General features: G+C 39.3%; 1 long non-coding RNA gene across 1 annotated transcript; it reads right to left on the reverse strand.

Annotated features, from left to right (window-relative positions):
* Positions 1 to 9,616: 9,616 nt before the first annotated feature.
* Positions 9,617 to 12,731, reverse strand: LOC126066468 (uncharacterized). The gene is made up of 2 exons (XR_007515104.1): positions 12,442 to 12,731; positions 9,617 to 9,927 (listed from the first exon to the last, which is right to left on the reverse strand). It is a non-coding gene; the product is annotated as an uncharacterized LOC126066468 (long non-coding RNA).
* Positions 12,732 to 25,998: the final 13,267 nt, after the last annotated feature.

Here is a 25,998-nt window from a genome sequence, read left to right on the forward strand (position 1 = left end):
GATCCATAGTTGGAAAATTCAGCTGAGGTGATAGAAACGATGCCAGAGATCACATGATGAAATTTTGCAAGACCAATGAATGACTTACTCATTGGAAATACCTTTTTCAACAACATAAATAGCAACTATCCATGTGGATCTCACAAGATGTATTATGCAGGAATTAAATCTACTGTATCTGTGGAAAAAGACAATGGAGAAGCTCAGTATCATCAGTCAGAACAAGGCCAGGGGCCATCTGTGGAACAGACCATCAGTTGCTCCTATGAAAATTCAAGTTGAAGCTGAAGCAAATTAAAACAAGCCCACAAGAGTCAAAATGTGACTTTGAGTATATCCCAGCTGAATTTAGAGACCATCTCAAGAATAGAATTAACATACTGAACACTGATTGGAGATCAGACAAGTTGTGGCATGACACCAAGGACATGATACCTGAAGAAAGCAAAAGGTCGTTAAAAAGATAGGAGGAAAAAAAAAAGGCCAAAATGGATGTCAGAAAAGACTATGAAACTTGGTCTTGAACATAGAGTAGCTAAAGGAAACGGAAGAAATGATGACGTAAAAGAGCTGAAAAAAAGATTTCAAAGGGGGATAGGTTTCAAGAAGTCAAAATAAAGTATTATAATGAAATGTTTAAACACCTGGAGTTAGAAAAGAAAAGGCAGGAATACACTCCGCAATTCTCAAGGTGCAAGAACTGAAGAAAAATTCAAGCCTCAAGTTGCAATATTGAAGGATTCCCTCGGTTAAGAGCTATGGCGAGCTACGGCTGCTAACTAAAAGCTCAGCGGTTTGAATCCGCCAGCCGATCCTTGGAAACCCTATGGGGGCAGTTCTGCTCTGTCCTATGGGGTTGCTATGAGTTGGAAACAACTCGATGACAATGAGTTATGAATTATGGCCAAAAAATTGAACGACACAGGAAGCACCCAAAGATAATGGAAGGAATACACAGAGTCTCTGTACCAAAAAGAATTGTTCAGTGTTTAATCATTTCAGGAGGTAGCATATGATCAAGAACTGATGCTAATGAAGGAAGAAATCCAAGCTACACTGAAGGCATTGGTGAAAAACAAGGCTCCAGGAACTGACGGAATAACAATTGAGATGTTCTGACAAACGTATGCAATACTGGAAGCCCTTACCTGTCTATGCTAAGAAATTTGGAAGACTGCTAGCTGGTCAACTGACTGGAAGATATCCATATTCGTGCCCATTCCAAAGAAAGGTGATCCAATGGAATACAGAAAATTATCAAACAGTATCATTAATGTGCTGAAGTTAATTCAAAAGCAATTGCAGGACTGTATCAACAGGAAACGGAAGCAGACGTGGAATGAGGGCTATCGTTGCTGATGTCAGATGGATCCTGGCTGAAAGCAGAGAGCACCAGAAAGAGGTTTACCTGTGCTCTATTGACTATGCAAAGCCATTCAACTGTGTGGATCAAAACAAATTATGGATAACATTGCAAAGAATGAGAATTCCAAAACATTCACCCGTGCTCATGCAGAGCCTGTACGTAGACAAGAGGCAGTTTTTCAAACAGAACAAGGGGATACTGCATGGTTTAAAACCAGGAAATGTGTGCACCAGGTTTGTATCCTTTCACCATACTTACGCAATCTGCATGCTTAGCAAATAATCTGAGAAGCTGGACCAAATGAAGAAGAATGGGGCATCAGGACTGGAGGAAGACTCATTAGCAACCCGTGTTATGCAGATGACACAACTTGCTTGCTGAAAGTGAAAAGGACTTGAAGCACTTACTGATGAAGACCAAAGCTACGGCCTTCAGTATGGATTACACTTTAACGTAAAGAAAACAAAATCCTCACAACTGGACCAATAAGCAACATCATTATAAATGGAGAAAAGATTGAAGTTGTCAAGGATTTCATTTCACTTGGATCCACAATCAATGCCCATGGAAGCAGCAGTCAAGAAATCAAATGACATATTGCATTGGGCAAATCTACTGCAAAGGATGTCAGCTTGAGGACTAAAGTGCACCTGACCCAGCATAACAACCATGTGAGGATAGTACCTCATTGGGCAGTGTTTTGCTCTGCTGTACCTAGGGTCACCATGAGTCAGAACCAACTTGATGGCACCTAACAACAACGATGCTAAAGTATGTATGTGTTTGTGTGTAGATGTATTGAGTCATGATTGATGACAAAAAAATTATTAAGCATCTACTTGTATGTGGCACATTACTAGGCACTATTAAAAAACATTAAAATTAAAGCCTTAGTAAGAAACAATTCTCCTTTAATTGGTAAAAATTGGTAAAAAGCTTTCTTTCCGAACTTTTAAACTACGTAGTCATAAATGTTTAATATTTAATAATATATGTTTATATCATATCAGGAAGACAATAAGAGTTTTGCTAGCCAACTTAGTTTGGTAAACAGTACTCACAGAACTGAGCAGTCTAGTTGTCTAATTTTTTCAAGTACGCACAGCTGTTGTGTTTAGGACTGACAAATTACCGTTATGGTAATTTCAAAATATTTACAATGTAATAAATGAATCCACACAACCCAAATGCCTTAGTATAGATCACCTTCCTCTCTTTATTTATCTATTTTATTTCAGGTCAAGTATAATTGCCATGCCATGTATTCAGCATCATAGAACTAAAAATTACAGCCCCCAAACCAGCTTTTTAAAATGTGTTTGCAAATGTTCTTTCTGTGTGAATTTCTAAACCTCCCCCTACATGCATATATTTGAATACTTTCTGCCATTGCAAAATTAGTGGCAAAGAAATTTACACAACTATATAGCATTAGATGTTACACCATACACAAGTCATAAAGATTTCTTAGAAATCGTTTCTTCCAGTTTCTTTGTACTTCATTGGGCTATCATTTAAATGGACCCTACAAAAATCAGCTAACGGTTGTGTGTCAGAGTAGAGCTATGCACCATAGGGTTTTCAAAGGCTAGATTTTTAAAAGTAGATTGTTAGGCCTTTCTTCCCAACCTTTAAGTTAGGTGCTGGGCACATTAACCATTTTCACTACGCTTGTATGTTGTTATGATGCTGAACAGGTTTCCGTGGAGCTTTCAGACTAAGACTGACTAGGAAGAAAGGCCTGGTGATCTGCTTCAGAAAATCAGCCAGTGAAAACCCCGTGGAGCACGGCATACTCTGGCACACACATGGGGTCACCATGTCACCATGAGTCAGAATCAACTCGAAAGTAACTGGTAACTGCTACACATATAGATGAAGAGGATATAATGGTGAATTAAAAATGGGGCCACAATAATAGAAAGGTCTCGAGTGGAAAAATAGGAGCCTAAATAAGGCCAAAGGGAAAAAAGGTAGGAGAAGAATATCAGATGGCTAAACTGTATGTATCTGCTGAAAACAGACTATTCCATCAACCTACTTCATGTACAGTTGCGTTCTCAGATGTGTACATTTGTGTACATCTTTTCATTGAATGAACATTGAATTAAATAGACTACAAAAAAAAAAAGGCCCAAACATGTGTTGCCAATTGATTGTCAATGAAGTTTGTCTTTTCTTCAAATGGTGCTGGACCAACTGAATATTCAAATGAAAAGAAGAACCTCAATCCTTATATCACACTGTGAACAAAAATATAACCAGAAATTGATCATAGACCTAAATATAAGAGCTAGAACCATAAAACTTCTAAAAGAAAATCATTGCATCTTTCGGGTAGGCCATGATTTCCTAGGACACAAAAACACAAATCATAAAAGGAAGAAAATTGATAAATTGTACTTCCTCAAAATAAGAGAAAGGGAGGGAAAGAGGAAGGCAGGGAGGGAAGGAGGGAAGGAATTGAAATGGCAATCGACAGGTGGGAGAAATTATTTATAATAAATATACCTGATAAAGGACTTGTATTCTGAGTATATAAAGAACACGTGTTGTCAGCTGCCGTGGAGTTGGCCCCTGACTCATGGGAACCCCACGTGTTACAGACTAGAACTACTCCACAGGGACTTCTGGGCTGTAATCTTTATAGAAACAGACCTTCAGGCCTTTCTTCGGCAGAGCTGCTGCCTAAGTAGCAGCCAATCGCAAACCACTTACACCACCCAGGCTGAAAGAATTCTTATAGCTCAGTAATTAGAAGATAAACAATCCAATACAAAATTGGCAAAAGATTTGAATATACATTTTACAAAAGAAGACAAAGAAATGGTCAGTAAGCACATGAAAAGATGTTTGATACCTTTAGTCTTCAGGAAACCGCATATTAAAATCACGGTGATATACCTCAGCAAACCTACTGGAATGACCATAATTGTTTTAAAGGCTGATAAATCCAAGTGCTGTTCAGGATGTAGAACAATTGGGTAATTTGGTAAAAATGTGGGAAAGTAAATATAAGTGTTCTAAGAAGGTAAAAGGTAAGCGGTAAGTGGTAATGTAAAATGATACAACTACTCTGGAAAAGAGTTTGGCAGTTTGTTAAAACGTTAAACATACACTTAACCATACACACCAGCCGTTTGCTCCTAGATATTCATCCAAGAAAAATGAATACTTCATAAAGACTTATACACAAATGTCCATAGAAACTTTACTCATAACAGTCCAAAAGTAGATACAGTTTAAATGTTTGTCAGCTGGCAAATAGGTAGACAATTATCCATTTGCCAGTATATCCATACAACAAAATAGTATTCAGGAAGAAAAAAAGTACAAGTTACAGACATATGCAATGACAGTAATGATGCTCAAAAAAATATATACTAAGTGAAAAAGTCAGACATAAAATAGTATATACTTTTCATAGATTATTATGAAAAAGGCAAAATGAATCTATCATGGTAGAGAAAGCAGATAAATTGGCTGGTATTGAGGATACGTTTTATTGTATGTAAACTATAACTCAGTATAGTTAATTTTTTTTTGATGCTGTAGTCTTCTTTAATGCAGTTTTTTTTTAAGGTGGCTTCATAAGAAAAAGAATGTAATCCATAGTTGATAATAGTATTTTTAATTATAGATCTTAGAAAAGGGAGGAATGTGAGAGCACATTACTCAAAAAAAAAATCTGATTTTTTTTTCCTTCAAACCCAACTCTTCTGTGTGTCACCATTTAAAATGGCTCCTAAAGCCTCCTGATCGCCGTGAGAAGACATTAGCCTGAAATCAAAACTCTATGATTCTTGTTAGGCTGATAAGCTGGTAAAGAAGCCCTGGCTCTCATGAACATAAAAGTAGTATCTTAGAGGAGGAATCATCACAGAAAACCTAACCCAAAGGGCTGGAGAGCAGGTGAAAAGTGGGCTGTGCTAATACCTGCCTAGCTCCTTGCTGGGAACTCTTATCTTGTTCTGTATTTATCCACTGCTGTATTTAGAAGAGATTAAATCAAAACTGTGAAATTAAAACACGATGAGTGACAGCTTCGAGAGACGACAGCTGTGGCATTAGATTTTCATCATGTCAAGCCTGTGATCTGCATTTCAGGTCACTTTTTTCCACTGGCGCTGATCCTGAAGGACAAGAATGGTCTTTCTATTGGCTCTTTTCTAAACCAGCTGTTGCCTCTGTGGGATAAAAGATTAATAGGATTTAAATGGGAAGTGAGCCATTTCAATGATCTGGGTTGAACAGGGTCTTCTTAGAGCACTTACCTTCAGACGTTCAAGCAAAATATTATTTGGTGCTATCAGCAATAATAATCATGTGTGTTACAGTCCCCTTCTAGGCAGAGAAAACCTTTAAAATCACGACGTACACTTCAAATGCACACTGACAGTTAAAGACTTGAACAAATCTCTATTGTTTTCTTAGTTATGTGAAAAAGATATATTTTTTTAAAGTTACACCTAATATATAATCAAGTAAATCTAAAGTAAGTGAGGGATTCAAGACGTAAAGGAAATTTATTTCCCCCCACCCTTAAAAGCATAATTTCATAGTCATGAAAACAATTTTTTCTACAAAATGATGTTATTGATAAATGGTTAAATATCAATATTTGGATAAACGAAATACAGCACCCTGGTGGTACAATGGTTAAGTGCTCAGCTGCTTACCAAAAGGTTGGTGGTTTCAACCCACCCAGCCGCTCTGTGGGAAGACCTGTCAATCTGCTCCTATAAAGATCACAGCCTAGGCAACCCTATGGGGCAGATCTACTTGGGGTCACTATGAGCCTAAATCAACTCGACAGCACCTTACAGCAGCAACAAACTCTGCTACATCCATATAATAGAATGTTATTGGCAATAAAGGGGAACAAAGTACTCATATGTGCGAGAAAATGGATGAATCTCAAATGCATTATGCTGAGTGGAAAAAAAACCAAACTCAAAAGACTGCACTCTGCCTGATTCCACTTACATGGCATTCTGGAGGAGGGGAAACTATAGAAACAAAAAACAGCTCAGTGATTACCAGAGGCTGGGGATGGGGGTAAGGTTTGCTACAAAGGGACTTGGGAGGACCTTGGGGAGTAATGGAAATGTTCTGTATCTGGATTGTGGCGGTGGTAACACGACTGGATGCCTCTGTCAAACTCACAGAACTGTGCACTAAAAAGAGTAAAAAACACTGTACATAAATTATACCTTAATTTAAAAAATTTTTTTTTTTTTCTGGAACTATTTAACCCCTAAAAAACGTGTTTGAATAGTTGGGAGATATTAATGGTCATCACAGCTATTGCAGGTCTGAAAATCCTCATTAGACTCTAAATGTACAAAATGAGTCAGCAAGCTGTTCTATTAATAGAAATTGAACTGTGTGAACAGCAATATTTTAATAAGGATATAAGCCTTATTATGAAGAGTTGTAGAGAACATTGTCTTGCATGTGTGTTCGGAGGTAATGACTAAGGATGAGAGCTATTGTATATTCGAAATTTCGCTCTTTTACATTTAAGAAATTAGGGTACTTCATTGAAAAAGAAGGAGGAGCCCTGGTGACACAGCAGTTAAGTGATCGGCTGCTAACCTAAAGGTCAGCGGTTCAAACCCATGAGCTGCTCCCTGGAAGAATGATGTGGCAGTCTGCTTCAATAAAGATTTATAGCCTTGGAAACCCTATGGTGCAATTAAAAAAGAAATTGAAAATTTTTTTATCAGTAGATTGCTCACATTCAGTTTTGGAATGCTCTATGCATGTCTTTTAATTGCTTTCATAAATTGTTAAAAGTGGATAGGCTGTTTAGCTTATACCTATAAATTCTAGTTCTTTAGCCTGAAAATGTATTTGTACATCTATCTATTCATAATTCAAATGTGATCTAACCTCATTCTTATTAGCGATCTTACTACAAAAGTGGCATTTTAGTGATATTTTGTGGAGTTGGCATTTATTATAGTGTCTGGTAGAAAAAATACCAAAAAGGAAGTAAAACCTACTACTAGTTATCACTTTCGTATTTATGCTAGTGGCACTACCAATCTTGGAGTCACTCGGGCTTGAACCCTGGTCAAAAACCAAACCAAACCCATTGCTGTGGAGTCACTTTTTATTCTTCTCTCTTTTTTCTTCTCCCATCCAGTCATTTGCCAAGCTATAAGGATCCCACCTCTGCTTCATCTTACATAGCAACCTCTTCCTCAAATCGCTAGAACTTATTGGTGGTTCCCAAACTGGATGTATGTATGATCCAGGAGTGGTATTAAAAAAAAAAAAAAAAAATCCAGGGTCCATCCCAGAAATGCTTAATCAGAATCCTTAGGTAGGGCCCAAGGATCTATCCTTTTTAGGAGTTTCCTAGGAAAACGTGGAAATTTACCTACTTGTAGCACCCAGATAGTCTGCCTTCTCAATGACTGAGAGGTATGACAATGGGTAGCAGTGAGAAGTAGAACTAAAGCTTCCAGATAAATTGAAGGTCCTATAGAGAATGAGGAGCCCTGGTGGTGCAGTGGTTAAGCACCCAGCCGCTAACCAAAAGGTCGGCAGTTCCAACCCACCAGCCACTCCGAGGGAGAAAGATGTGGCAGTCTGCTTCCATAAAGATTATGGCTTTGGAAACTGTATAGGGCAGTTTTACTCTGTCCTACAGGGTTGATATGAGTCAGAATGGTCAGAATCAACTCAATGGCAACAGGTTTAGACAAAATAATGAACCATAGCAAACCAGCCCTCCTTTCCCCTGCTTCACGTCACCTAGCTCAAACCTACTGACAATCAGAAATTTGCTACAATCCAAAGAAACAACATGTTCTTATCAAGAGGTATTGAAGACACTGTCTTGAGGAAACTATGGCAGTTGGTCGCACTCTTTGAGTGTGACTGCCTTAGAGCAAAAATGTTCTGGAGTTTGAGGACACAAGAGCTTAAGTATACTAAATCCAGGCCTGCCAGTTGTACTCACCATGAACAATACAGGGGGCACTCAATGGGCCTTTCAGTGTCACTTTCCTAAATCCAAAAATACAACGATGGATCCTCAGACATTCGAAGAAAACTTGGAAAATGAAAGAGATGTATCAACAGAAAACCTGGGACAAGGAAACAGATGCAATTCAGAACTTAAAAACAAAAACAAACCCTAGTAAATTTATCAGAGAAATTCCAACATATGCCAAAAAAACCAAACCCAGTCCGTCGAGTCAATTCCGACTCATAGCAAACCAACATATAGAACGTTATAATAAAAGAACAATTGATAAATAACCAGCCTTGGAAATTAAAGATTTAATTTCCAAATTGAAAATACAAGTAGAAGGATTCGAAGATTAAAAAAAAAAAAAAAAAGAAAAATCCTCAAAATATAAAGAATAAAGAAAATATAAGCATAGCGAATCAATTACAAACCCAAGACCTAATTAATGGCAGTTTCAGAAAGGGAGGGTAGAGGAAATGAAGGGAAAGAAATAATTAAAGAGCTGAAGGGAACCATGGGTATTCAAATTTTAAATTTCTGCTAAGTGATGAGCAGAGTGAATTGGAAAATGCCCACAACTAGGAACGACACTATGAAATCATAGAAAGCTAAGAATAAAGAGGAGTCCCTGAGCGGTACAAATGGTTAATCTACCAAAAGGTACCTCCAAAGACCTGGTGACCTATTTCTGAAAAATCATAGGCATTGAAAACCATATGGAGCACAGCTGTTGTTGTTGCCATGGAGTCAATTCCGATTCATAGAGTCCCCATAGAGAGATGCAAATCAAAACTAAACCCAGTGCTGTTGAGTCAATTCCGACTCATAGCGACCCTATAGGACAGAGTAGAACTGCCCCGTAGAGTTGCCAAGGAGCACCTGGCGGATTTGAACTGCCAACCCTTGGGTTAGCAGCTGTACCACTTAACCACTACACCACCAGGTTTCCAAATCAAAACTACTATATCATCTCACCCCCGCTAAGATGGCACTGATCAAAAAAGCAGGGAATAACGAATGCTGGCCAGGATGTGGAGAGGTTGGAATCCTTATCCACCGCTGGTGGGGATGAAAAATGGTGCAATCACTGTAGAAAACAGTATGGTGCTTCCTCAAAAAACTAGTAATAGAGCTACTTTATGATCAAGTGATCCCACTTTTAGGTATATACCATATAGATCTAATAGTAAAGACATAAACAGACATATGCACGCCTAGTGTATTAGGCTGAGTTCTGTGCAGAAGCAAAACCAGTGAAGCGTGTATACATAAATACACGAGAGAGATTTATTTCAAGGATGTGGCTCATGCAGTTGTGGAGGCTGACAAGTCCCAAATGTGTAGATCAGGTGGCAGGCTGGAAGCTTCTCCTGACTCTCATGGTAGCAGGGGATGATGAACCCAAATCCTACAGGTCAGGTGGCAAACTGCTGGTTCACAGGTTGCGGGAGCTGGCAGGTCAGGGGCAGGCTGCTGGCTCGTGTTTTTCAGAAGTAGATCACCAGGTCTTTCTTCTGAGGCAAGCCAAGAGCCAGAGGTCAAAGAACGATGAGGTGAATGCAGGGTTGAGTGGAGGCTTGAGAGAGAGAGAGGTTGAGTTTTGTCAGAAGATCCAAATATATTGGATGCAGGCCACACCCCCGAGGAAACTCCCCTTTCAACTGATTGACTGCTCATATCAGATCACAAAACAGAGGGTGATTACCTGTCTGCCAAACCACTGAGAATCATGGACTAGCCAAGTTGACACACAACTTTAACCACCACATCTATGTTTATTACAGCACTTTTCCCAATAGCAAAAAGATGGAAACAACCTACATGCCCATCAGTGGATGAATGGATAAATAAAATGTGGTACATACATACAATGGAATACCACACAGCCATAAATGATAATAATGAATTCTCCAAACATAATGTGGATGAATCTGGAAGACATTATGCTGAGTAAAATAAGTCAATCACAAAAGGAGAAATTTTGCATGATCTCACATTTATAAGAAGACAAGAATAGGTATTCAGAGACCAGTGTTCATTAGTGGTTACCAGGGACACGTGGCGTGGGGGAAGGGGGGAATCACTCTCTAGATAGTACTACTTACTGTGGAGCCAATTCTGAGTCATGGAGACCTACAGGACACAGTAGAACTGCCCCATAGAATTTCCAAGGCTGTAATTTTTATGGAGAAGCCCTGGTAGCACAGCGGTTAAAAGCTTGGCTGCTAACTGAAAGGTTAGCAATTCGAACCCATCAGCCATTCTGCAGTAGAAAGATGTGGCAGTCTGTTTCTGTAAAAATCATAGCTCATAGTGACCCTGTAGGACAGAGCAGAACTGCTCCGTAAGGTTTCCAAGGAGTGGCTGGTGGATTCGAACTGCTGACCTTTTGGTTAGCAGCTGAGCTCTTAGCTGCTGTGCCACCAAAGCTCCACATATGTATGTATATATGCATATGAATATGTATGTGTGTGTACGTGTGTGCACATATAGATGTATTTATATGTATGTGTATGTATATGTATGTGTGTATGCATATACATCCATATATATATTAAGTCACATGGGAGACACAGTTACAGATACTTCTTAGACATAACCAAACATCTCATGAAATTGGTTTTCTGAGTTTGAAGGCTTAGGACCGCAGTCTTGTGAGACAACTCAGTCAATTGGTGTAATATAGTTCATAAAGTTTATGTTCTACATCCTAGTTTTGTAAGTAGTGTCTGGGGTCTTAAAAGCTTGAAAGTGACCATCTAAGACACAACTATCAGTCTCTGCTCACCTGGACCAAAAGAGAAAGAAGGAAACCAAAGACTCAGAAAAGAAATTAGTCTACAGAACTAACAGTCTACATGAACCGTGGCCTCATCTACCCCGGGACCAAAACCAGATGGGGCCTGGCTACCACTAATGACTATTCTGATCAGGACAACAACAGATGAATCCTGATAGAATGGGAAAACAACCTGGAACAGAACTCAAATTATTAAAAAGTCCAGACTTACTGGACCAGTTGAGATTGGAGGACTCCCCAGGGCTATCGCTCTGAGATATTCTTTAAACCTTCAACCAAAACTATCCCCTGAGGTCACCTTTGAGTTAAATAACAGATTGGCTCATAAAATAAAGAATATCACACATGAGTACTGTACACTTTTAAAAAATCATCTATATGAGATCAAAGAGTCAACAATTACTGTAAAGCAAAGAAGAAAAGGTAAGGGGACAGGGAAACTGGATTACTGGAAATAAAACATCCAGAATGGAATTAATAAGAATGTTGACACAATATGAAAAATGTAACCAATGTCACTGAACAATTTGTGTAGCAACCGTTAAATAGGAACCTAATTTCCTGTGTAAACTTTCACCCAAAACACAATAAGACATTATTTTAAAAAAAAAACAATGGAGCAATGCTATCAAACTTTTTGAAGAAAAATTATTTTCAACCAAGAATTCTATACCCAGCTTCGATATCAATTAAATGTAAAAGGCATGGGAAAACATTTTCAGGTATGTAATAATTTAGTATGTTTACCTCCCAGACACTCTTTAAAAGGTATTTGATGATGGAGGAATAAGTCCAGGATCTACAAAACAGTGGCTCCAACCTAGAATTTCACTGCACTGAAGTCTGAATGGTAGCTACACAGCAGGCCTAGGTAGCAATTGGCTCAAAGAGGCTGGAGGGCACCAGAGGCTGGATGTCTCTTAGAATCGGATGTTTCCATAGAAATAGATGCTTGAGAATTTTGGAAAAAATTATGGGAAATAATGCAAAAAAAAAAAAAAAATCCAAAAAGGCAATTAGAAATTCTAGGAAACCAATAGGTTGTGGAAAAGACATGGAATGACACTACATTATTTCTCTGCTTTGAAAATATTCATGTAGCCCTAACAATGCAAATGTTGTATAAGAATTTTTACTTTCAATGTTGACCTATAAAAAAGTCCAGAACAGTTAATTACGTAAATGTTATCAATCTCTGTCTTAACCTGGGTTCTCTAGAGGAGCAAAACCAGTGAAGTATGTATACATACATAAATATATATAGAGAGAGATTTATTTCAAGGCCATTACCTCACACAGCTGTGGAGGCTGGTAAATCCCAAATCTGTGGGTCAGGCATCAGGTTGGTTGCTTCTTCTGATGCATGCAGTTGCAGGAACTGATGAACCCAAAATTGGCAGGTCGGATGGCAGGCTGCTGGCTCAGGGAGCTGCAGGAGCTGGAAAATCCCCAAATCTGCAAGTCAGGAAGCAGGCCATTATCTCATACCCCAAGAACCAGAATACTGGATGTAGGCCACATTCCCAAGGAAACTCCCCTTGCATCAGGTCACAGAATGGAGGACAATTACATAACACTGAGAATCATGGCCCAGGCAAGTTGACACAGAACTTTAGCCATCGCATTATCAATGTGGTCAAAGGAAGTATACAAATGACAGAATTTGGGAGGTACAAAGAGAAAAGAGAGATGAAGAGAAAGATGGAGAGCATATAGCCTCTACTAAAAAGTGGGATTCTTATTGTCTGCCATTGATAAAACAAAGCTTTTGAGGTTTAAACATTTTACTTAAAATCAGACATGGTATGAGGGAGCTAAATCTTCACATATCATAAGCAGGAAATCAATGGATAATGTAGTTCCAGGCAAATAATATGCACTCAATAAACATCACTTCCTTTACCTTAGTTCAAAAACAATTAAAGAATTATATTAAAGTTAAGTCCAAAATCCCCACCATGACATTCATAATGTACTCTAATTTTAAACAACTACCTTTTGGGGCTTATTCTTCCTATGACCACAGCATAAAGAAAACAAAAATCTTCACAATTAGACCAATAAGCAACATCAGGATAAATGGAGAAAAAATCGAAGTTGTCAAGGATTTCATTTTACTTGGATGTGTAATCAAAGCCCACGGAAGCAACGTGTTGCATTGGGCAAATCTGCTGCAAAAGACCTCTTTAAAGTGTTGAAAAGCAAAGATGTCACTTTGAGGACCAAGGTGCATCTGACCCGAGCCATTGTATTTTTAATTCCCTCATATGGATGCAAAAACTGGACAATGAATAAGAAAGATGGAAGAAGAACTGATGCCTTTGAATCAATGGTATTGGCGAACAATATTGAATATACCATGGACTTCCAAAAGAATAAATAAATCTGTCCTGGAAGAAGTACAGCAAGAATGCACCTTAGAAACAAGGATGGTGAAACCTTGTCTCACATTTTTTGGGTATATTACCAGGAGAGACCAGTCCCTGAAGAAGGATATCATGGCTGGTAAAATAGAGGGTCAGTGAAAAAGAGGAAGACCCTCAACAAGATGGATTGACAAGTGGCTGCAATAACAGGATCAAACGAAATAAGGATTGTGAGGCTGGCACAGGACCCCGCAGCATTTCGTTCTGTTCTACATAGGGTTGCCAACAACTTCCTACTTGCAATGTTTGCATAAGCATGTGTGGGCAAGGAGATTGGTGAGAGTAAAGAGAAAGGATTTTGAGAAGGGGCTAAATTTTACCAGTAGAAGTGAAAGAAAACCAAACTCCAAAAACACACATTTAGCGTTTGTCAGTATGACAGCTTTGTTGTTGCTGTTAGGTGCCATCGAATCGGTTCCAACTCATAGCGGCCCTATGTACAACAGAACAAAACACTGCCCAGTCCTGCACCATCCTCGAAATCGTTGCTATGTGGTCCATTGTTGCAGCCACTTTGTCAATCTATCTTGTTGAGTGTTTTCTTCCTTTTTGCTGACCCTCTACTTTGCCAAGTATGATGTCCTTCTGATCAGGGCCAGCTTTAGGCTAATCTTATTTTTCTGTTTGCTGAGAAAAGGTCATATTTAGCCTGGAATGACAGGTACTCTTTTTCTATTTTGCCAATTGACCCCTTGGTAGAATAGCTCTAATTAGAAACTTTGGAGCACTTTCCTTTATTAATATTGCAAATATCATGAAAGCTGTAACGAGCAATTGGAGGCACGATAAAGAAGATTATTAGTGTCCACAAATAGCATAATAAGAGTGAGTGGCACCCTCTGGCAATTTGGGTGGTTCAAAAGGGAAGAATGACTCAGCTTGAAGTACCAGGCAATAATGACAGCTGGTAAAATCCATTGAAAGAAACTGAAAAGAGCTTTGTTATATTTCAGGCATACATATTCAATTTTTCATGAATGCAGAGTACTATTTCAGGTTGTTATAGTGGGGCAGCCGCAGGTAGTATGTGTTTTCCCACTGGTATTTTTGTAGCAGTTAGGTTTCTTTCGTTGCAAGCAATAGAAACCAACTGGTCTAACTCTTGGTCCCATTAAAAATAAAATACACTAAAATAATTTTTTAACAATATAAAATTAAAATTGTTAATTAAAAAAACTAAAAATATTATAGTAAATTAACAATATTTGGAAAGATACCAGGTAGCTCATAGCACAAAAGGAAGAGTTAAACAATTGGGACTTGGAGAAGATAGCCATCAGCGCTGAGTGGTCTTGATGGTGAAAAACAAAAACAAAACACAAAAAATCTGGTTGGTGTCTTTGAGCACCACCTGTGACATGACCTGGCTTTAACCGCCTCCTGTGTTTTTGAGACTGCACTCCAGATTTAGATATCCAGGGCATAGGAAAAAGGGTCCTACGTGTTCAAGCTTGGGGGAGGAGGAGGTAGGGGAAGCTCTGTGGTTGACAGTCCTACATGGAAATGCTGGAGAGGAGCAAGAGAGGTTTGTCAAAGGAAAGAAAGAGAATAAATGCTGGGCGAACAAAAATAAATGCCCTCTACAAATTCTCAAAAAAAAAAAAAAAAAATTCGCCATTGAGTTGATTCTGATTCATGGGACCCCGTGTATTGCAGAGTAGAACCACACTTCACTGACTTTTCAAAGGCTGTAACCTTTTGGAATTAGAGTGTAGTGGTTAAGAACTTGGCTGCTAACCAAAAAGGTCGGCAGTTCGAATCCAACAGCTGCTTCTCGGAGACCCTATAGGGCAGTTGTACTCTGTCCTACAGGGTTGCTATGCTGACTTTATGGCAACAAGTTTGATTTTTTGGGTTTCTGGGCGAGTTGCCAGATAATAGTAGGGCACTTAACTGTTCGCACCACCCAGGGACTCCACAAATTCTCAAGAGCTTTAAAAACAGTCATTATTCCCCTAGAGCTGCCTCTCTGTTCCTACTCCTATCTTTTTCTGAGGTTATAAGGATTTAATATAAATCTTGCCCTAGTCTGAGATAGTTTTAGTTTTCCTAGCTATACATACATATTTTCTTTAATTTAGGGCTTAATTTTTATGATCACTAATCCTCTGTGGTAAAATTTTTGTTTTACTTTATACCATAGATAGGTTAGGAGCCCGAGTGACGCAATGGTTAAGCATTCGGCTGCTAACTAACTGAAAGCTTGGCGGTTTGAACCCTCCAGCCATTCCTTGTGGGGAAGATGTGGCAGTCTACTTCCGTAAAGATTTATAGCTTTGGAAGTTCATTGGGGCAGTTCTACTCTGTCCCATAGGGTTGATATGAGTCAGAATCGACTGAATGGCAATGGGTTATAGATAGGTTCAAACGTGAGATTTTGCGTATTTGTCCAATTCTATTTTTTTTATGCCATAGCCTGATTATCATTATAAATAGCTACTGAATTCTGACTACAAACTCAACGTTGTATTATAAGGGATGTCATGCCAAGAAGGTTGCCCTTAAAATGAGTTCACCATCTAGATGAGAGAATATAAGATACGTGAAGTAAAAACCAGTGAGAATGATATATAATTATTTTATAAAATATGACGAGTTTTTTTTAAAAGATGCTTATTTTGTTATTTTTTACATGATGCCTTTCCAACTACTAAAAAAAAATCCAAATTCCCCTAATTTGGTTTCTTCTCCTTTTCTCCACCAGCCCCAGATTTTAACTCTCAGTATTATTATAAGACAGTGCTTCCCAAATATTAATATGCACACAAATCACCAGGGGATTTTGCTAGAATGCAGATTTTGATTCAATAGCTCTGTGTGAAGTCTGAGAGTTTACCTGTCTAACAAGCTCCCAGGTGACACTGATGTTGCTGGTACACAGACCATGCCTACCTGGAGAGACATCTATGTCAGGTGTGTGTCAGATCTAGGTTTTTTGCCACAATGCTAGCCCAGATGAAGTGTAAAAATCTTACCTAGTTAAATGAGGAGAAAATGAGTAAACAGGTTAACAAAAAAAAACTTCTTGCTGTCGAGTTCATTCTGACACTATAGGACAGAGTAGAACTGCCCCATAGGGTTTCCAAGGAGCAGGTGGTGGATTCAAACTGTGGACCTTTTGGTTAGAAGCTGTGTTCTTAACCACTATGCCAACAAGTAAAGTGCCTAAAAACAACAAATAAATTGTTATCCATCGAGTTGACTCCAGCTTATGGCAGCCCTATGCGTTAGAGCAGAATTGCTCAACAGGGCTTTCTTGGCTCTAATCTTTATGGAAGCAATTCCCCAGACCTTTTTTCTCCTGCATCTGCTGGGTGAATTTGTTCCACTAACCTTTAGGTTAGCAGCCAATCGCAAATCGCTTGCACTACCCAAGCTCCAAAGTACTTACGGGGAAAAAAATAACGAAAATTTCAAAATGCGCTCCCGGATTATTCTCCAATAACCTCCTCCAAAAAAGATTTAGAATACAGGTCGTCCCTGACTTACGCCATATTTGGGTTATGACAAACCGCATTTACAATCGTCTGGTTTTTTTTGTTTTTTTTTTGGTACACCTTATCCTTAGTAATATGTACTACATACAGTGTTGCAGCAAGTAATTTGCTGGTTTTATCCCTCGCAGATGTTCAAAGATTGAATTTATAAGGATACTGATAATAAAAGATAATATCTTGTGTACAAATTGTCAAATGAGAAAATAATTTGCTCTGTAAACTTTCACCTAAAACACAATGGAAATAAATAAATAAAATTTAAAAAGGCAATAATAATGAAAACTGAAAAAAAAAAATCTGTCTTGGAAGAAATACAGCTAGAGTGCTCCTTAGAAAAGAGGGTGGCGAAACTTTGTCTCACATTATCAGTAGGAACCAGTCCTGGAGAAGAACATCATGCTTGGTAAAGTAGAGAGTCAACAAAAGAGAGGAAGACCCTCAATGAGATGGACTGACACAGCGGCTTCAACAATGGGCTTAAACATACCAACAATTGTGAGGATGGCACATGATCAGTTAGTGTTTCATTCTGTTCTGCAAATGGTCACTAAGGGTTGGAACCAACTCAATAAAAAAAAAAACAAAAAAAAACATAGCACCTAACAACAGGAAAAAAAAAAAAGAGATACTTATGTCAGAGCCAAACTACATTAACTTACATTACAAGTCAACTACCGGTACATAGATTTCAAGCATAAGATGCTTTTCAGAAAAATGAATTTATCAGTATAATAGTAAATTGATATTTTACGTGGTCACCTTTTTAATTTCATTTTTCAAATGGTGATTTCAAAGGGAAACATTGCAGACGGAGAACAGAGAGTGCCAACTATTCATGGAGGACAACTGTTGTTGTGTGCTGTTGAGTTGATTCTTATTCATAGCAACCCTACAGGATGGAGCAGATCTGCCCCATAGGGTTCTCTAGGCTGTAATCCTTACAGGAGGAGCCCTGGTAGTGCAGTGGTTAAAGTACTTGGCTGCCGACTGAAAGGTCAGTGGTTTGAACCCACCAGCCACTCCATGGGAGAAAAATGTGACAGTCTGCTTTTGAAAAGATTACGGTCTTGGAAGTCCTATGGGACAGTTCTACTCTGTCCTTTAGGGTCACTATGAGTCATGATCAACTGAATGGCAAGGGTTTGGGCTTTTTTTTTTCATTTTTATGGGAACAGATTGCCAGGTCTTTTCTCCCCTGGAGCCGCTGCTGGTGGGTTCTAACCACTGACCTTTGGGTTAGCAGCCCAGTGCTCAACCAGAACTCCTGGAGGACAAGTACTCTAGAGCTAATGACCTTTCTATTATAATTGGGAATAGTGGTGGTTTGCAAATGTTCACAGAGCATTTCAAAACGCCTATCATTGGGCTCTATCTTTGGGGAAATAGTGCTTTCTTAGGCTGGTATCTGGCCCAGGAATTTGAGTTTTGTAAAGATCTGTGGGCAGTTCATCAGTCAAGTAAAGTTTGGGATATAATTCTGAAAAAAGAAAAAATGCACTCTATACAGACTTCATATTATTTTATACTCAAACTTCTAAAAGAAGAAAATACATAGAGTTAAAGCAAACACAATAATACATAAAACCAAATTGTAAAATATGATAGTCTTCTATCAGAACTTCAAAATCAACTTTATAGCAAAGTGTTCTACGTTGTAAGGATTTATCCTAAAGTCTACATAGTATAGTATCTCACATCCTAAAGCTGTCCCTAGTAGTTTTCAAATCTAAGTGTACATAAGAATCTCTGATAGGCCAGTTAATAAGGTAGATTTCTGGGGCCCATTCCAGAAGATTCTGAGTCTGTAGTTTGGGGTGGGATCTCAAAATCTACTTTTTTTTTTAACCAAATATCCTCAAAGCTTCCAAGGTAGGTGGTCCGAGGCCTACAGTTGGAGAAATACGGCTGCTGTCTGAATGTTAACAGTCAACTGAAACCTATTCCAGGGTGGTGACAGACTGAAAATGAACATGGCATCTAATCAGCAACTGGGATTGCAGATAAGAGGGTCTTTATGAGGTGTTCCCAGGTTATTACAGTAACTCACATAATGCCCGCACAAGATGCCAAGTGCCAACCTGATTTGCGTCACTGTAATCGTGGGTTTATGCCAAGGTTAGTTATCAAACATATTGCAAAGATAACCTCACAAAATGTGGGACAAAAATAAGATGAGAGCTTGGTACAACAGCGAATTCCGAGTCGAGGTCATGTATAAGTCATTGTGGAAGGACAGTATCAGCGATTTGTTCCAACAAGCTTCTGACGACAGAATTTAATTACTGGATTTATTCAGTCCTCAAAAAAAAAAAAAGCAAGTAAAGTCCCGTGGTGGTTGGGATTCGAAAGCAGTAAAATCTGCCCTGGTCTGTTGAAAGCTACAGGACTGGTGTGCCTTGCAGGAAAGGACTGAGTGTGAAGTCTTCTGAGCTCCGGCGGCAGGCGGGGCAGGAGCAGCTGATGGCAGGGAAACCCACTGGCAGCGAGTCCGGTGAGTCAGCGCTGAGTCACGCTCGGCGCTACGTGCAAGGGAAGGCGGCGGAGGCCGGACCAGGAGCGGCTAAGTTCGCCGAGGTCCGCGCGCGGCTTCCTGGAAGACCCTCCCCTGCGCTGCGAGGGCGGTGTCGCCTTCTGATCCCCGCGGGGCCCCGCGGTCACACACGCGCCTGCACGCACGGCCTCCTCGCCCGAGCCTGTGGCGTCCAGGATTCACCGCCTTCACCGCCGAAGGGAAGAGTCACACGGAACAGATGCTTTTCGGCGGATGCTTTAATCCCATGTGTTTCCTCAAAACTGAGATTCCAGTTGCTCTTGCTGTTTTCGTGTTGTTGGGCTCCCCCCCACCCCGCCCCCGTCAGGGGAGTAACGCGCTGATCTTTTTATAGTTTTCCATTAAAAAAAAAAAAAAATGAGGCACAGGAAGAACGAATTAATAAAGCATGTGCTGAAAATTAAGCATCAAATTGTCACACTGCTTTGGAGTCTAAAATCATAATAACGTGGCTACGGTTGTACCTTTGAATGCTGGGTGATGGACAAAAGTTAACTCAATTTGCTGTTTGTTAGTAAAAAGGAAACCTATACTATAGTTTAACCTATTTTGCCCAATCACCTTCTAGTAATTAAATTATTTTACAGACTGGAGACATATGTGATAATTTAATGTGGGGTTGTCAAAGAACAGGGTAGCCATGCCTTTGTGTGTTCTGTACCTTTAACTAATACCCTGTTGTCCTGATGTGCAAATGATACTTGTTAGTCTTACAAAATATTATGGGAATGAGTATATGCTGAAAGTTGACAGCAGGTATTATGTCATTACGTGGAGATAGTGAGATAGTCACAGTACAGGTGTGATAATTATCATGTAGGCACAGTTGGAGCCTAATTTTCAAGACAGACTCAGACTGGGTGTTTAAAAGTTGTTGTGCCAGCTGTTGCCAATTGTCTTGCTTTGAGAGAATTATACTATACTCCTCTTCATTCCTGAGTGCGTGTGAGATGATAAAAAACATTATTGTGTTCTTGTATCTTGACTACTTTCCTGGCAGAGGAGACTGAATTTATTAGAGGTTGAACTGCCTCACCAGGTTTACAGGAAAGCATGACTACTCAATTTTTTAATGGAGGAAAAAGTCACCAAACTGAGGTAAAATAAGGAAAAAATGAAAATAGATGGCGAGAGCCCAGACAAGCAAAATGAGTGTTGTAGTACAGACCAATATGGACCGGAAATGAAATCTGATATATTTAATGTGCTAGCCTAAAAAAAAAAAAAAAGGCATTAAATTATTCTTGTATAAAATATCAAAAAATTTAACTATGTCTATACATTATTTGATGTTTTAAAAGCTGTGCCTGATTCTGATTTGTTATTCTTAGCTTATCCATGTTGGCAATGCATTGGCGTTTATAAAATCAGACAAACCTCAGTTTGAAACCCAAGTTTACTTTGTAGCTGTTGAACTTGGACTAGTTACTTAGCTTCTCTAAGCCTCAATTTCTTCCACTGTAAAATGGAGATGGAAATCACTCTTTTATGGGCTTGTAAGCAGGAATAAAGGAGATAGTGCCTATAAAAGGTTCAGCATAGTGCCAGGTATGTAAAAAAAAAAATTCAGTAAAGAAAAGCTTGAACCCTGTTGTCACTATTATTGAACTTGATTGTAAAACATCTGTTTAATGTTCTATGATTATGAGAGGAGAGCTGAAAGAGAAATGATAGAAATCTGCATCAAGAGAATATGTACAATCATCAGCTGGCCAGAAAAGTGATAAGTGATACAGGAACCTTCCTTTCCCATCCTCAAAGAGGGCTCCTTGATAGAATAGGATAGTCAGCACTGGGCTGAGTGGACATAATATTTGTCCTTTAAATTACAGGTCAACTCCCTGGACATGTAGCCATTCCTTATTTTGCTGAAAAGGGAATTTGGTTCTTTCCAGATGTAAGGCTGATGAGCTTAGCTAGTGATGGAGGTTAGCAGCCAGTCTCCCATCAACCTCTCCGAGCACCTCTGAGCTACCTACTTTTAAAAGGTAATAGTCATTCTCTTGAAATAGTAAAGCAAATTTTTCTTTTTTAAAATTACTCCCAAAAGAAAGCAACTACTTTGTAAATGATTATAGTCCTGTATTTACAGAATCAGAAGGTGAACCTGGCCATTAAAGTAACTATATTTTATGAAGAAATTTTATTTGCTATCATGGTTTTTCATTAACTTCATTAGTTCATTCAATAATCTCAGCGATCTTCTCAGTAAGAGATCCTGGAGGTTGAACAGCAAACAAGATAGGTAAGTCTTTAATCATAGAGTTTATGTTTTCGTAGGAAAAACAAACATAAAAAAGTTAACAAACCTGAATTGGAAGATGTTGTATTACATATATTTTTACAACAATAAAAAATAATTTTAAAAAAGTTAACAAATTCCGTAAGTATAAAAATTGAAAGAAAAAATTGACAAATGCTAGAAAGCACGATTCATAGGTTCCCATCACAGAGAATAGCAGAGAGAAATTATTGATAGTTTGATCAAAGAACTCTCTGAGGAGGTGACATTTTAAGCTAAAACTGGAAGAATAAGAAGGATCCACAAAATAGAAGGGATAATGTTTCAACAAAAGGCACAGCAAGCACAAAGACCTTGAATCTGGAAGCACCTTAACCTGTTCAAGGAATAGTAAGTGAGGGAAAGAGTAAAATGATGATAGACCTGAGAGATCCTGCAGAGCCTTGAAGACCATAGCAAAGAGTTTGGATTATATTCTCAGTAAAATTGGTGGTCATTGAAAGGTTTTCAGCAGAGTGGTTCTATGTTAGAAGCACTTAGACTGCTATGGAGAATGGATTGCAAGTGTCAGGAATAAAATCAGGGAACTTGTGGCATAGATACAGCAAGTGATAATGAAGGCTGATATTGGGGAGGATAAGTAGCAGTGGAAACAGAAGTGAATGGATCTGAGACATAGGCTGAGGCAGAAGAACCAGAGGAGCTGATGGTTTGGGGTGAAGGGCAAGAACAAGAGGAATCAAAAATGACATCTGCTTTTCTGTGTTGTGAGCATTTGGGAAGTCAAAGAGCTTGATTGTTTCCCTGGCCAGTATTTAAAGTCCAGAGTTCTGACATGTGTGTACACACAAGCATTGTGATCCAATGGATCACTTTTATATGGCCTTTCTAGCTGTGGTCTTGTAATTTCCACAAAATGATTGGCTAGGACTATGCAAATTGAGTGACTTACGGTCAAGTGAGGGGATTGGTTAGTTCATGGTCTTGGTGGGAGGATCACATTTTGAAATTGACAAGAAGTAGGCTTATATAAAGGAGCCCTGGTGGTGCAGTAGTTAAAATGATCACCTGCTAACCAAAAGGTCGGCAGTCTGAAACTACTAGTGGCTCCACGAACAAAGATATGGCAGTCTGCTTCCATAGAGATTACAGCCTCGGAAGCCCGGTGGGGGTTGCTATGAGTTAGAATCAACTCGACTTGACAGCAGTGGGTTTTGTTTTTTAGGCTTATATAAGGGTTAGTTCCACAGAGGTTGAGGGGACCTCACTACCTTTAAGGAGAAGGGTCTGTAGCAGAGCACATCCTTTGTACCAAGGACCCGGGGTCCAGTGCTGAGAACTTCCTACACCCAGGAGGAGGAGTGAACACTAAAGATGGCAAAGATGGTGAGAGACAGTGGCATTGGGCTTGCCAACCCACAGAACGAAAGCTGAGCACCTTGGGCGTAGGCTTGAAAGTGAATTTAAAAGAGCTGTAACACTTATACAGGGCAAGAGAGGCTTGAGTATGCCCAGTGCAGGGGTTGCACACATCCCCCACTGGGCAGTGGGGGCCTGGGTAGTGTGGCAGGAGCTGGCAGCAGAGGCCAGCAAGGCCCGGAAGCAAAGTAGAAGCCTTGGGAGCCATGAAGACAGCATCTGATATCTGACCTGAACCACAGCATACCTGCCCAGTGACATAAGATGGACATGGATAATTTGGGGAAGGGGAAGTGTTTCCCCTTTAGGAATCTATTGTTATTATTGACTGCTTTCTATAAATAATAATAATGGTTATCATTTTGCCAACACTGTGTGTCTTGAATGTTCTGCTCAATCTCAGATGAACTTAGCATCCATAATATGGTTAATACCAGTGGCTGCATATGTCTCATTCATAGCAGTCTTATGGCTGCCTGGAAGTTTGAGGCACAGCCTGTTAACATGTGCAGCACAGACAAACATGTACATATGTGAATGCACACACTCATATACACCACTGTTGTTGTAGTTAGGTGTCTTCGAGTCAGTTCTGACTCACAACCACCCTATGTACAACAGAACAAAACACTGCCTGGTCCTGTGCCATTCTTATAATCTTTGCTATGTTTGAGCCCTTTGTTGTAGCCACTGTGTCAATCCATCTCACTGAAGGTCTTCCTCTTTTTCACTGACCCTATACTTTACCAAGCATGATGTCTCTTTTCCAGGGACTGGTTCCTTCCAGGAGCTGTGGTGACAGAGTGGTTTAGAGCTCAGCCAAAAGGTTGGCGGTTCGAATCTACCAGCCGTTCCTTGGAAACCTTATGAGGTAATTCTACTCTGTCCTGTAGGGTCACTATGAGTTGGAATTGTCTCAATGGCAGTGGGTTTGGCTCCTTATGATAACATGTCCAAAGTACATGAGATGAAGTCTTCCCATCCTCACCTTTAAGGAGCATTCTGGCTGTACTTCTTCTAAGACGAATTTGTTCATTCTTCTGGCAGTCTCTGGTATATTCAATATTCTTCACCAACACCATTAATTCAAAGGCGTCAATTCTTCTTCCCTCTTCCTTATTCATTGTCCAGCTTTTGCATGCATATGAAGCAATTGAAAACACCATGTCCCCAAGGTGACACCTTTGCTTTTTAACACTTTAAGGAGGTCTTTTGCAGCAGGTTTTCCCAACGCAATACATCGTTTGATTTCTTGATTGCTGCTTCCGTAGATGTTGATTTGTGGATCCAAGTAAAATGAAATCCTTGACAAATTCAATATTTTCTCCATTTATCATGATGTTGCGTATTGGTCCAGTTGTGAAGATTTTTGTTTCCTTTATGTTGAGTTGCAATCCATACTGAAGGCTCCAGTCTTGGATCTTCCTCAGTAAGTACTTCGGATCCACTTCACTTTGAGCAAGCAAAGTTGTGTCATGTGTATAATGCAGGTTGTTATTGAGTCTTCCTGCAAACTTGATGCAGTGTTCTTCTTCATATAGTCCAGTTTCTTGGATTATTTGCTCGACATACAAATTGAATGAGTATGGTGAAAGAATACAACCCTGATGCACACCTTTCCTTATTTTAAACCATGTAATATCTTCTTGTTCTGTTCAAATAACTGCCTCTTGGTCTATGTACAGGTTTTGCATGAGCAAAATTAAGTGTTCTAAAATTCCCATTATTTGCAATGTTATCCATAATTTGTTATTGTCCATGCAATTGAACACCTTTTTATAGTCAAAACACAAGTAAACATCTTTCTGGTATTCTCTGCTTTCAGCCAAGATACATCTGATATCAGCAAAAATATCCCTCGTTCCATGTCCTTTTCTGAATCCAACTTGAATTTCTGGCATTTCCCTGTCGATGTACTACTGCAACCACTTTTGAATAATCTTCAGCATTTTTATTTGCATTTGATATTAATGATATTCGATAATTTCCACATTCCATTTGTCATGGATTGAATTTTGTCCTCCAAAAATATCTGTCAACTTGGCTAGGCCATGATTCCCAGTATTGTGTGATTGTCCACCATTCCGTCAGCTGATTTGATTTTCCTATGTTTTGTGAATCCTATCTCTATGATGTTAATGAGATGGGATTACCAACAATTATATTAATGAGGCAAGATTCAATCTACAAGATTAGGTTGTGTTTTAAGCCAATCTCTTTTTAAATCAAAAGAGAGAAACAAGCAGAGAGACAGGGGGACCTCTTACCATCAAGAAAGAAGTACCAGGAGCACAGCCTGTCCTTTACCTGGATCCCTGCTCTGAGAAGCTCCTAGACAAGAAGAACATTGATGACAAGGACCTTCCCCCAGAACCAACAGAAAGAAAGCCTTCCCCTGGAGCTGGCACCCTGAATTTGAACTTCTAGCCTCCTACACTGTGAGAGGATAAATTTCTGTTCGTTAAAGCCATCCACTTATGGTATTTCTGTTACAGCAGCACTAAAAAAACTAAGGCACTGTTGGATCACCTATCTTTGGAATAGGCACAAATATGGATCTCTTCCAGTTGGTTGGCCAGGTAGCTCTCTTCCAAATTTTTTGGCAAAGAAAAGTTGGTCTTCCATGGTTGCTTGCATCCATTTGTTGAAACATCACAATTGGTATTCCATCAATTCCTGGAGCCTTGTTTATTGCCAATATCTTCAGTGCAG

This window comes from Elephas maximus, chromosome 2 (genome assembly GCF_024166365.1).
Source record: "Elephas maximus indicus isolate mEleMax1 chromosome 2, mEleMax1 primary haplotype, whole genome shotgun sequence".
Lineage (NCBI taxonomy): Eukaryota > Metazoa > Chordata > Mammalia > Proboscidea > Elephantidae > Elephas > Elephas maximus.